The sequence below is a fragment of the Onychomys torridus genome, chromosome X (assembly GCF_903995425.1).
Source record: "Onychomys torridus chromosome X, mOncTor1.1, whole genome shotgun sequence".
NCBI classification, from domain to species: Eukaryota; Metazoa; Chordata; class Mammalia; order Rodentia; family Cricetidae; genus Onychomys; species Onychomys torridus.
Window position 1 is genome coordinate 77,606,630 of NC_050466.1, and position 14,665 is coordinate 77,621,294.

The 14,665-nt window shown below is 36.1% G+C and overlaps 1 protein-coding gene across 1 annotated transcript in view; it reads right to left on the minus strand.

The window, feature by feature from the left end:
* The window catches only part of Il1rapl1 (interleukin 1 receptor accessory protein like 1), a 1,249,069-nt gene that overhangs the window by 65,344 nt on the left and 1,169,060 nt on the right, over positions 1–14,665 (minus strand). The gene's annotated exons all lie outside the window — the stretch shown is intronic.

The window sequence follows — 14,665 nt, forward strand, 5'->3', positions numbered from 1 at the left end:
TTAGTCGCTTGCTTCAATTAATTTGGCCATGATAATTTGGGTCAGTGGTCTTTCTCCTCACATCTTTGGGATTAACAATAAGAAGTGGGAAACTGAAAAATGGGGAGGGGGCTCCAACTGGGGAGGAGGGATAGAGGTCAGTTAAAAAGAAAGAAGTGATGAGTGACAAATAATACCAAGCCTCACAGAATCCTATTATTTTTTATTTACTTAAAATTATACTCTTTCTCTCATATATATGTATACACACACACAAATGTGTGTGTGTGTGTGTGTGTGTGTGTGTGTGTGATTTGTGTGTGTGTGTGTGTGTGTGTGTAAGTCATACAATGTGAACTGATAATGCTCCCCACAAGAACCAGAGACTAACAAAAAAAACCAGGCACAGAAACCTGCTTTCACATGGATGGGCAGGCTAATTAATCCAAGTGACTCCCCAAACAATATAGACTATTGTTGTAGCCCTGGGTTGCCTCTTAACGGTTGAAAGTAAGCCCCTATTGCTGAAGACACTGCATATTTAGGGTATAGGGCTCAGATGATTAACCTAAAACCCTCCTTCCTGTGATCTGGCTTCTATAGTACCAAAAAATGCTGTGTAAGCTGCCAAAGGAGGGAAGAAATTCATAGTCTTACCATCTGCAACCACATGAACCACAACAATGACCACCAAAGCAAGATATCCTAAAAGGTGCACTCAAATGTCAGTGGTAATCAAGAGCTGTCTAGTTAGACGTAAGGCCCACTCAACACGAGGAAAATCATGCATAGCACTAGAAACCTAAGCATTTCCCTGCACTAATGAGGTCATAAGTCTTATAAAAAATCTACTATGTCACTTTGCTAAACCAGTATAATCCCTTACTACATTCTAAAATGTATCCTTATATCCACAGTTAAGTGTAGTTACCACCTCTCATCAAAGAAGCCTCTCTTTACAGCAAATGGAGATCATCACAGAGAACCACAACTGGACACAATGCAGAGCTCAATTGGTTGTAAGGAGCCCAGTCCCAAAGCATACATCTGTATCACAGCTCCCGAAACTCTGGCTCAGAGATCTTCACAGAGAAAGGTATAGAAAGACTGTAAGAGTCTGAATACCAGGAAGTATACTATAAAGCAATTGCTCCTAGGAATAGATGCATAAACAAGACTAGAACACTAGCAATATCAATAGACATGCTAATGTATAATGTAAGTGAAGTAAAATTTCATGGAGTCCCACCCTAGTCAAAGATCCGCATGCAGCTAATGACTGCTGAGAGAGGAAGAATTAGCATGTCCCAAGGATGAGCTCCTTTATTATTGGTTGTCTCATACAAAGTGGTCAGCCTTGAAACTGTAAATACATAAACAACAAAAAGAAACTCAGCAAATTAAACTTACATATTTGTGCATACATATATAATAACAATATTAATGAAAGAAAAAGAAGCTATCAATTTGAGATGGGGGACATAGAAAAGCTTGGAAAGAGGGAAGACAAGGAAGAAAGCAATATAATTATATTTTAATTTAAAATAATTTTTAAAAATAATTTAGAGGACAAGATGATGAAGAATATATATTATGAAGCAATTACTAGACATGAACTGAGAATGAGCAGTATTTTGAAATCTAGAGAAGATAAGACCAGTCAGATGTATTATTAGCCATTGTTATATAACAAACTACTCTATAACTTGTAGCTTAAAATAAAAAAAAATAAAGAAAACTAGAAACAGGTTTTTTTTGTTTTGTTTTTTACAATTAATAAAAAGTGACTAGTGAGAGGAAAATTTGAGCTTGGGGTATAATTTTGAAAGGTTAATTACTTTTTAAGTTTTAATTTGTTTAGTTTCTGTGCATTTTGCCTGCATGTATGTCTGTGCCATGTGTGTACCTGATTCCTGTGGTGACCAGAAATGGAACACCGTATTTCCTAAAAATGGAGTTACAGATGGTCCTAAGCTATCCTGTGGATGCTAGGAATCAAACACAGGTCCTTTGGAAGATCAATCAGTGCTTTTAATACTGAACTGTCACTCCAACCCCAGGAAGGTTAATTATTAATAAGACAATTTGGTTGAAAACTCAAATTATAAAGGTAGAAGAATCTGCTTTGATTCCAGAAGGTGTAGCTTTGTTGAAAAAAAAAAAAAGGCTTTCATTTATTGACACTAACAAAGGACATCATTTAAAATGAGAATATGGAAAGGGATTTACTAGACACATGTTACTTCATTTGTCTTATGATTTTATTAAACCACAGATAACTTTGTAGCCGAAAATTTTCAATTTTCCCATTTTTATCATTTGAAGAGAGTGTGGTGTTCTGACTCAGATAAATTATATGTTTTTATTAGTGGGATATTGGAGACTTGATTAGACTGTTTTATTAAGCTGAAGAACTAATAATTCAGTATTTCAAGCTGAAACATTTTAATATATAAGTAAAATATAGCTCATGAAAGCAGTATTCATTTCTGAATGAAAATTCTAATTTATTGATTGAGGTCAATTCATACAGGGAGTTCCAAGTGCTTGAATGTTTTATAATTCTGCTTAGGGCTAAGTTAAAACATAAAATTAATGCTGCAAAGCATTAAAACAAAAGTATAGAATGGATTCAGTAAGAACTTCATACAATTGCATTTCATGATTTATGTTTTTCCTGAAAGGTCTCTGCAACACAGTTATTTTAGAAAACATAATTTTTAAAATAAGTCTGATTTCTATGTCTTATGAAGTGTATTCCATATTACATTTACCTCTTATTTTTATTTGTATTTAAATTCTAGTCTGTGAATAATGATTATGGAAAAAATTATTTTATTTGAGTCAGTAGCTCACCTCTAGATGTATTTTACCCTTTTATGCCCCTAGCACACTTATTGGTATTAATCTATTTTCAGTGACTCCAAAGTCATTATTCTTAAAAATTCTCAATGATCTTATATGAAATTCTGAATATGTATTAAGAATAGTTTTTCTTAACTTGATTAGGATTTTATGTCCAAGGGAAATTTCTATTTCCCCCCAAAGTTCTCACTTGTTTTCACTTGCTAATCATCTTAAGAGCAATTGGATGTGATCAAAAGTTGTAGAGTGGAGGAAGTAGAACATGGGAAAAACATACTCAGCACAGGAGGTTCTCTAATCCAGAGGTTAAAGGGAATTAATGATTGTTTATTGCTTAGCTACTAAGCAAGCATAGCTAAATAAATTGTGGTGCACTAGGTGGAAGTAATAATATTCAGTGATTCAAAGTTCATGTGTTTCTGCTAGTTTGGCTATTTATCTCTGTGCTTTCTCAATCATGGTCTCAATATCTCTTGTTCATGCAATCCCTCCTCTCTCCAGCCGACTGGACTCCTGGAGCTCCACCTGGGCCTCAGCCATGGATTTCTGCATCTGCTTCCATCAGACACTGGATGAGAGTTCTATCATGACATTTAGGGGGTTCCACCATCCTATCACCAGACTAGGTCAGCTCAGGCACTCTCTCGACCATTGCCAGTAGTCTACAGTGGAGGTATCTTTGGGGATTTCTGGGGACCTCTCTAGCACTCTGCTTCTTCCTATTCCCCTGGGGTCTTCATTTATCATGGCCTCTTTTTTCCTTGTTCTCCCCCTCTGTTCCTGATCCAGCTGGGACTTCCCACTCCCTTAAGCTCTCTTTCTCCCCGACCCTTGCCCTTCATTACTCACCCCCAGTTTGCTCATGTAGATCTCATCTATTTCTTTGTTGTTGGGCATCCCTGTGTCTTTCTTAGGGTCCTCTTTACTAGCTAGCCTCCCTGGAGTTTGAGTTGCATTCTGGTTATCTTTTGCTTTACATCTAGTATCCACTTATGAGTACATACCATGTTTGCCTTTCTGAGTCTGGGTTACCTCACTCAGGATGATTTTTTCTAGTTCCATCCATTTGCCTGCAAACCTCATGATGAACTGTGAACCAATAGCTGAGGTGCACCCATGGAACTGAACTAAGCCCTCTGGATAAGTGAGACAGTTGATTAGCTTGAACTGTTTAGGAGGCCCCCAGGCAGTGGGACTGGGACCTGTCCTTGGTGCATGAGCTGGCTTTTTGGGACCTAGAGCTTATGCTGAGACACTTTGCTCAGCCTTGGTATAGGGAGGAGGGAACTGGACCTACCTCAACTGAATCTACCAGGCTGGGCTGACTCTCCAGAAGAGATCTTGCCTTAGAGGAGGTGGGAATGGGGGGTGGATTGGGGAGGAGGTGTGTGGGTGGGAGGAGTGAGTAAGGGGGAATCCATGGCTGATATGTGAAATTAAATTAATCATAAAATAAAAATATTTTTAAGAAAGTTAAAATAAATAAATATTCAATGATTTGGAGAAAAAAAATTGTTCAAATTTCTTTCATTGTCAGTGTACCAAATTTCTTTAAATGTGAACCACTTAGTGAAATCTATGATGGAGCTTATCTCTTTTGGACATTTTGGTAACTGAATCATGAGGATGCTTTACATGCTAATTTTTTTTCATATGCTAGTTCTATTTAAAAATACATTTTTGATTAAAATATAATTAAATCACTCCCCTTCCCTTTCTTACTTTCAACTTCTCCCTAGCCCCCATTACATCTAAAATTGATGATCTCTTTTTTGCTTTTTTATTTTTATATCCAATAGACTTTTATTTTATTTTATATTTATTTATTTTTTATTATTACATCCTGACTGAAGTTTCCCCTCCCTCCTCTCCTCCCACTCCCTCCTCCACCTCCCCTCCCCTCCCCAATCCACTCCTTCTATTTCTGTTCAGCAAAGAGCAGGCCTCCCATAAGTATCAGTAAAGCATGGCATATCAAGTTAAGACTAAGCACCTCCCTATGTGTTAAGGCTGGGCAAAGCAATACAGTAGAAAGAATAGGTTTCCCAAAGCCAGCCAAAGCATTAGGGACAGCCCCTGCTCCCTCTGCTAGGAGTCCCACAGGTAGACCAAGCTACACAATTGTCACTCATATGTAGAGAGCATTGGTATATCCCATGCAGCCTCTCTGGTTGTCAGTTCAGTCTGTGAACTCCTATAAGCCCAGATTAGTTGATTCTGTGAGTTTTCTTGTGATATATCCTTGATCTCTCTGACTCCTACAATCCTTCCTCCCTCTCTTTGGCAGGATTCCCAGAGCTCAACCTAATATTTGTCTATGGGTATCTATATCTGGGATGGCCAGTTCAGGCTACATATGGTCCCCTTTTGGTAAATGGCCTCCTAAATAACACTTAAACAATAGTATAGTGGTATTGTGTTTCCCAAAATATTGTGCACTCTAATCAACTTATCTGGGGTTAGAGAACAGCACAGCCAATAGATATAGAGGCCAGAAAATGGTGGCACACACACCTTTAATCCTAGCATTCTAGAGGCAGAGATCTGCCTGGATCTCTATGTGTTCAAGGATACAGCCAAGCATGGTGACTCACGCCTTTAATCCCAGGAAGTAATGGCAGGAGGCAGAAAGGTATTTAAGGCATGAGGACGAGAAACCATAGCCGGGTTAAGCTTTTAGGCTTTTAGCAGCAGTACAGCTGAGATCTATTTGGATGAGGACTCAGAGTCTTCCAATCTGAGGAAACAGGATCAACTGAGGAATTGGCAAGGTGAGGTGGCTGTGGCTTGTTCTGCTTCTCTGATCTTCCAGCATTCGCCCCAATACCTGGCTCTGGGTTTGATTTCATTTATAAGAACTTTTAAAATTCAGGCAACACAACAGCAATGTCAATAAACATGCTGATACATAAGGGGAAAAATCTCAAGACATTGCACCCCTCGTCAAAGAACTACAGACAATCAATGGCTGCTGAGAGATGGAGAAATGAGTCTTCCCCAGGGATTAGTCCTCTAGTTACCCAATACAAAATGGTCAGCCTTGAAATCATATGTACACATACAGCAAAAACAGAATCAGCAGGTTGTATTATATATTTATGCATCTTTCTTTATATATGTCTTTATATATTTTTGCTAATTTTATTGTAACACAATATATATAAAGACACTCTTTAACAAAGTGTGCATTATCTCTTTAAAATATGTTAAAATTTAATGTCATCATTTATGATTTTATCATGTAAAATGTGCATTTTAAAATGTTAATAATTTAAAATAAAAATTACTTTTAAGAATCATTTAATCTAAATTAAAATCGCCTTTAAAACAACTTAGCATTGTGCTACTTGTTATCAATGCTTGGATTTTTATAATTTTGGTTGCGAGCCTAGCCTTTAACAGCTGAGCTATCTCTCCAGCCATAATGCTTTAACTTTTAGAGTTACATTTTAAATTTGGAATCTAAGGTTTAGCTTCACGGTAGAGCATCTGCAAGTCCATGGTTTTGATCCCTAGCAATGCAATGTGTAAGTAATCAAACATAAATAAATAAAATTTAGGTAGTCATTGAGTGGCTTTTAGGTGGAAGACATTGATTTGCCTCTTAGTGCAATGGAGAGATAATAAATAGATAAAAATTATATAATGTATTCAAGGATGATCAAATACATGAGGAAAGGAAAGGAGGATAGAATTTGTCTATGACTGCAGTGGGGTAGCTTTACAACTTTAATTAAGGAATCAAAGTAAGACTCAGTGAAATGACTATATTGGAGAAAGAAGGAAGGACGGCTTCTAGCTGTCCAGGGGGACATGTTATAAATGAACACTGCAGACAGAGAAGTGGACACAAAATTCGGGGAAGGATGATTATATGTTAGATTAGATGACTATCAAGCAGACTAGTGAGACTATTGCAGCATGAGAAAGGAGCAGAGACTGAGAGGGAGGGTTTACTTGGGCCTGTTCTTGTAGGCTCTTGTGAAGATTCTAGCTTCTAATATAAAATGGGGAGTTTGGAGCAGATGAATTTTGAGAAGTGCTCCATAGCAAAGTGATAATAGCTTAGAGAAGTGAGAAATGATGAGACAGTAAATAATTTTCAAGTCAGATACACAAGAATTTCCTGATGGATTAGACATGAAGATTGAGAGGGAAAAAAGGCAATGATGATACCTACATTAGGCCTGCGCAATTGACTACAGAAGGACTGTCCTTGAGAGAGTTGTTGGTGGTAAATCTGCAAAAAAGGACCAGGCACTCAGTTTTAAATGTAGAGTTTGGAGTGCCTATACTCCTGTAAATAAATAAACAGATACTCAAGGACAGAGGATCTAATCTTATTAGATATGCATAAGCGCACTGATTGAGGAATTACTAGCTTATAGATAACATGAGGTCATCAATGGCATCAAAGTAGAGAAAGAAGAGAGGACCAAAATCTAAGCCCTGGTGCAATGCACTATTTGGAGATCAAAAAGAAGAGGAATGATCAACCAGTAAGAATGAAAAGCAGTGGCCAGAGAGTCAAGAGGGAAAACTAGCCAAGTGTCATGTCTAGAAACCATGGGGGATCCGTGGGGGAAAGGAGTATAATGGTAGGCTGGAATAGTACTGTGTCTCCAACACAAGATGAGGATGGTATATTAGCCATTAAATTAAACATGATAGTCATCAGAAATCACATATGTCATATAGTATGTATTACATGATACATTATATATTTCATGTATAAAATTATTTGAAAAGGAATACAAATAAAATTTGTCCTTAATTAATACAGTGTACATATGTTAACTATTAAATAGGGGAAATATTATTCCTTTTGTTTCCTTAGATTTTTGACACATGGTCTCACTCTGCAGCCCAGGTTGGCCTCAAACTTGCAGTGATTGCCTTACCTCAGCCTCCCAGATTCTTGGAATGCAGATGTGCACCTGGATACCTTGAGTAGTTTTGAAAAATTCATTTCTACCGAATTCCTGCAATTATATGAGTAGCTAAAAGTGTTTCTGAAGGACAAAGCTAACAACTGAGAAAACAAAGACATGGTTATTGCTCAAGCTCTCAACCCTACAAACCATCTTGTTTATTTAAAGACAGAGCAATCTCATCAAAGCATAGTACAAAGTGATTGAGTTCACCATGCTGTATTTAATTAGAAAATGTTAATTAAGCTTTCTTAATTCAACCTCACATCAAAGAAATGTCTTTATATTCACAAGCCAATTCTTAATGCTCAATCATAAAACATGAAGCCCAATGCAGGTCATACCCTGTGTTGCTACATAATGGCAAAAGAATGATTCCAATTTTGAATGTGTAGAATGCTATAGTAAATGGCTGACATTTCCTTTTCCCATTAACAAACGGAGATTCAAAAAGCTACTTTGGTTCAAGCTAAAACAGAAAAGTAGCCTCAAGGAAATGTGCTGCAAAGTCATCTAACACTTGGAAATCTGTAGGATTCCCCAGTGGGTGCATGCAAACAGGAGACAGAGCAGGAATAGAATCTTAAATTGCCATACAACAGAAATGGATCCACAGCAAGTCCTCTACAATGATTTTTATGTTTTGTTCTTGTGATGGTCACATGGACTTTTCTCTCCCTGTTAGAAATGTAATGAAATTTTCCTGTTGGGTCTGGACTTTGAATGTCAGGTTTCTGCCTGCAGCTAATTCTTATGATTGAATTGCAAACCCCAGAAATCACCATTTCGGCTGAAAATGCTAACAACTCCATAGCTAGAGTGGTGGTAATGATTAGAATATGAATACAAGGCTGTTTTTCTTAGTCAATGGATTTTCCCATCAGAACAGAATGAGCATTAAGAAACAAGGAATATAATCAGATTAATTATGTTAGGAATTCAAGGAACAGGATTTTGTTGTTTTCCTGAGACAGGGTTTATCTGTGTAGCCCTGGCTGTCCTGGAACTCACTTTGTAGACCTAGCTGGCAGTGGCCCCAAGTGCTGGGACTAAAGACATGTGCCACCACACCTGGTTAGTAAGGAGCAGGCACTTCACATCACAACTTGAGTATATTAGGTTTCTACAAGGCATGTATGTTCAGTAATGTCTAAGAGGGGAATAGTAGTCAATGCTTTGATGGAAGACTATGTCGCCCTACTTTACTGAAAAGTTCATATAATTGGTATTTGTTTATTTTTCCTAGCATCACCCATTAATGTTGTTGAAACAGCTTTCCTGATTACAACCAATACTCACCAGTTCACCAGACTAGATAGACTGTAAAATTCTTTCCAAAAATTAATCTTCAAATCATGGTGGTTTCAGCATCTACTAACTTTCATTTCTAAAGTAATGCAGTATAGTTCCATATGATTGTTAGCTAGTCTTCAGTAACAATACTATGCAAGTTTAAATGGATGTCACAGAGTTCATAAAATTTAATCTGTACAGATTAATCTATGCTAAACATTAATGTAAGTCAGTGGTTAGCAAATTAGGGCCAGTGAGCTAAATAAGGCTTTCTGCTTACTTTCGAAAATAAAACATATTTGAAACACAGTCACACATATTCATTTATTGTCTAGACATACTTGGGAAGGAGAAAAACACATTGTACATAATTTACAAAGTCTAAAACATTGATTGCCTGACTTATTACAGAAAAAAATTGAATCTTGATGTAGCTTATTTTCTACACTATTTATGTTATTATTATTACCCAAGTTTTTGGTAATTGAGGAACTGAAGCTTAGGAAGATTAAATAACTTTTCTGAGATTACAAATTAGGACAAAGCAGAAGCCAAATTTTAATCTAAGGTCATTTCAGTTTTCAAACTCTTAATCATCATGTACACTACCTCCCAATAACCTCTGAGGATTACCCTGTTCATTGAAGTAATGTAAAGATTGTAGTGTGGGGCTGGAGAGGTGGCTCAGTGATTAAGAACATTTACAGCTCATTCAGAGTGTTGGAATTCAGTTCCTGGCATTAACACTGGCTGATTCATAACCTCTGTAGCTCTAGGGAATCTAATGCCCTCTTCTGACCTCAGAGGGCATTTTCATGCATGTGCCTCCCACATACATGAGTAAATAATAAAGTAGATCTTTAAAAAGTGAGTGTAACAACAACAAAACCCACTATTGTTCAGAAAACTGGGATGACTTTAAACATTTAATCCTCAAGTTAAAAGAAAAATGATAAACAGAAACAGACTAATTCTTGGTAAAAATCTTCACGTTTTGAGGGAAATAAGTCTATATATCATCTGTGACCATCTGTGCTATAAAAGTGAAATAATCTATCATCAGGTCCGGCACAAACACAAAGAAACACACATTTGGTATGTTTGCATAGCATGTGTAATTTTGTTTCATTTTGTTTTTATTTTTTTGTTTTTGAGACAGGGTTTCTTTGTATAACAGCCCTGAGTGTCCTGGAACTCACTTTGTAGACCAGGCTGGCCTCAGACTCAGAGATCCACCTGCCACTGCCTTCCAAGTTCTGGGATTAAAAAAGTGTGTGCCACTACCACCTGACTTCATGTATAACTTTTATATGAGCTTTCCCCTGTATTACTCAGTACAGAATGTGCCCAGTTCAGAGATGGGATCTTGAAGTTCTGATTATCCGAGTCACTGAATAGCAGAGTTGAAGTATGAACCCAGTTCTCTTTCTATGATTAACTGTATTATATATTTTAAAAGAATGGGCCTGGTGAACTGGCTCCCATGGGTAAAAGTACTTGCTGCCAAGCCTGATGACCCAAATAATGGTAGGAGGAGAGAATCAGCCCCACTTACTATCCTTTGACCTTTTAGATGTGCTATGAATCCTGTGAACCCCATCCCCCCACACAAACAAATACATGCAAAATAAATTACTAAATATTAAATTCTAATCAGTGAGTATGATTATGTCTGGACAAACATGCACTGGAGATTTCGGAAGATAAAGAATGAGATTGAAGAGAATGGAAAGATGACAGACAGCAACAATTGAAGAAAAAAAGTAAAAAGCAATTGCTGAAAGTAATGTCCTGCTAAATCTGTGCCATTATTTCCTTCTAAAAGTCTACCAGTTGTCCTCACAGGGCAGAATTCCCCAATTTTCCTTTATCCCTCAGCTGATATTCAAGATTAGGTGGCCTCCCTTTGCCCTTTACTTTATCATGTCTGACAGTCTAGGCTTAGTCAGCTATGTTTGTCATAAAATCAGTCAACCTTTTGTTTGTCTTAGACTTTGAGATGCTGTGAACATTCACTAACTGGAATTCAATTGTGGAAATGTCCTAAGAAGCTCACTCTAAGAGTAACCGTCTGTGAGAAGGTAGGGAACTGAGATATGGGGAAGGTCAGAAAACAGTGTGTGAAAAAAAACTTTGCTAGAATAAAAGTAAGGCAACATTTCTAATGAAGACAGGATAAATCAAGCTGGGAATCATACAAATATGAATTTTTGAACAGTTGTTTACAATCAACACTGCCATATACAATGACCCTTCTTATGATTGTTATTCATATGAATAATTAATCATATACTTTCAACGGTAGACTCCAGTATGAAACCACCCCTTGTAATAAAGGAAGGCCCCAAATAAAAATAAAAGACTATTGTAATATCTCTTTAAAAATTACTTCAACAAGCAAGGGGCCCAGGCCTTTAATCCCAGCATGTAGGAGGTAGAGGCTTGCAGATCTCTGAGTCTGAAGCCAGCCTGGTCTATAAAGCAAGTTCCAAGACAGGCAGGACTGTTACACAGGGAAACTTCATCTTGAAAAATACAAAAACAAACAAGCAAGCAAGCAACAACAGCAACAAATCACTTCATCAGCAACAACAAAAACATTTGCTGTTCCTTTTATTTTTCTTTTAAGTCATATTTAACCAAAAATAAATAAGAATAGAATTACCCATTTTAGAAGAATTTTGAAAAAAACAATATTGATAGAAGGCTTTAATTTCTTGTATAAAACCAGTAAGTTGATTTTAGTGTGAAAGGAAAATGTTTTTAGTTTAGCTAGTTGTTTGCCTTTTGATATAAAATAGAAACATTTAATATATAGATACCATCTTTAAAGGATCCTCTCAGTTTCTTTCTCTTTTTTAAAAAATATTTTATTGTTATTTTTAGTATGTTATGTGTATATGTGTGTGGCTGCTTGTCTGTATGTGCATGACATGAGTGTAGGTTCCTGCAGAGGCCAGAGGAAGACTTTGTTTCCCCTGGAGTTAGAGTTACAGATAGTTGTGAGACACCTGACATGGGTGCTGGGAATTAAATTACAGTCTTCTTATTATCACTGAGCCATCTCTTCTGCACCTTGAATAACTTTATGGATCTGTGCTGTGGAATAATTCTCTTCTACACTATGAATATATATTACTCTCATTGGTTAATAAGAAACTGACAGGTTGGTAGCTGAGCAGGAAGTTAGGCGGGAAAGTCATACTCAGAATGCTGGGAAGAAGGACAGAATTAGGAGGTGCCAGCCAGACACAGAAAAAGCAAGATGAGAATGTTGTACTGAGAAATTGTACCAAGCCATGTGACTAAACATAGATATGAATTATGAGTTAGTTGAAGTGTAAGAGCTAGTCAGTAATAAGCCTGATCTACCAGCCGAGCATTTATCCTTAATAGAAGCCTCTGTGTGGTAATTTGGGAAGTAGCTGCTGGGTATTGGGGAGTTGCTGGCAGGACAGAAACTTCCATTTACATATCTGGTTTACTATAATTTGCATATTGTACATCACTCAGTTCTAAGTCCCTCATACATGGTCATTCATAATTCTACTTTAATTACAACCACATTTTTAGAAGATTCCTCAAAGAAACAAAATTGTAAAAAAAATAATGTTACATTATTATAGAGTACACAAAGTCCAGGAGGGTATCTAAATTGGAATAAAAAGTAAACTTTAAATATATTGACTAATTTTCTGTTGTTGAAATTCAAGCATAAGAAAAGGTAACTATATTCTGAAAATGAAATGGAGAACATAAAGATAAGTCTAAAATGCTGTGCATTTGTTCTTTTCCTGTTGCAGGCACATATATGTTCATTTCTGGTAGAGTATCATACTTTAATATTTAAGGAATAAGAAAATGAATTGAGATAAAGAGAGAAATATTGTTGATATCTATCTTTCCATTCTCTCTATTATGAATATTAGGAATAAAGTACTTGTGAGTGAATAAAATTTTGAAAACTTCATTGGAATAATAACTTAATTTTCTAAATTTATTATAGGCATATCAACCATCCCAGCTTTTCAATTGAATGGAATAAAGTGAGCTTTCTGAAGAGGCAAATTATACTACAAAATGGAAATGAGAATGCTATACTAATCTCATGTGCAAAGAGGCTCTTAGGCATGAAACTATTAATTTTATATATTTTTAACACTTAGGAAACTGTCATCTCAGCTTCCCAGCTTGGCAGAAGTAATATAACATTCACCATAAGCAAATGGAGTTAATGTTGCCAGAAAAATACTGTATAAAAATAACCACTAATAATTTGGATCCTTGTATTAACCAAATGCTGTAAGAAAATGAATTTAAAACAAGACTTACTTTTACATATTCAAAATAAAAATAAAATTTGTAATATTTTAAAAGGGGAAATGGCTTATTTTTCAAATATCAAATGAAATATAGTCTTATTCTGATGTCCTTCTCCATACACTATAACATTATGGTTAACACACTTCCAGGCATCTATGCTGTAAATTTATAGTAAAAAAAATGAAAGTAAATTTATAGTAAAAATGAAAGTAATGTAGCAATTTTAACAGTTTAAACATTTTTAATTTTTAAAATTTCATGCAAAGGATCAATATTTTTTGTTTTACTTTATAGTTTGTTGTCAGATACCTCATATATAAATGTATGTGAAACTACCATTTATGTGTAGAACAGTTACATTACACAAAAAATCGTGGGTTTTTTTTGTGTTTTCTTTTATTTTTTTTGAGACAGGGTTTCTCTGTGTAGCTTTGCGCCTTTCCTGGAACTTGCTCTGTAGACCAGGCTGGCCTGGAACTCACAAAGATCTGCCTGGCTCTGCCTCCCAAGTGCTGGGATTAAAGGTACGCCACCACCGCCCGGCTAAATTGTGTTCTTTTGATGCATCATTTTATCTTGACTTCTAGTTAAGGAAAAGCCTTCATATGTGTACATGAACCTCATGCATGCCTGTGCCTCAAGAGATTTGAGGAGAGTGTCAGATACTCTGGAACTAGCATTATGGATAGTTGTGAACTACAATGTGAGTGCTGTGAACTGAACCCAGGTTCCCTCCAATAACAGTATATGCTCTTAACTGGGGAGTCATCTCTCCAGCCCCAGCATCTACTCTTAGTTTTGCCTTTATATAATGTATCATGAGTGGAATTATAGAATATGTCATTTTAGAGAATAATCATTTCACCCAGTACAATGCCTTTGGATCTGACTACACTATTCTATACCTAAGCAAATTATTCTTTAAAAAAATTTCATAGTATATTTCTTCAACAAAGATCATTTATTTATTCATACAATGAAGTGTTTTTAGGCAGATTTTATTTTTTTGTACTGATGAGTCATGCTACTAGGAACATAGATGTGTACATTCTTGTGTGAGCATGAGTTCATTCATTTCTACTAAAGAGCCAGAACTGTGGTTGTTGTAGTCCATGCTAAGTGTATATTTAACTGTATAAGAGATATAAAAAACTATTTTAAATGTTAAACTATACATTGATAGAATGTTAAAAGAATAAATATAAAACTTCTTTTGTAATTGATACATCTAAATTCCATTTCTGAGATGTGGCTTTACAGAAGCTTGTAAAACA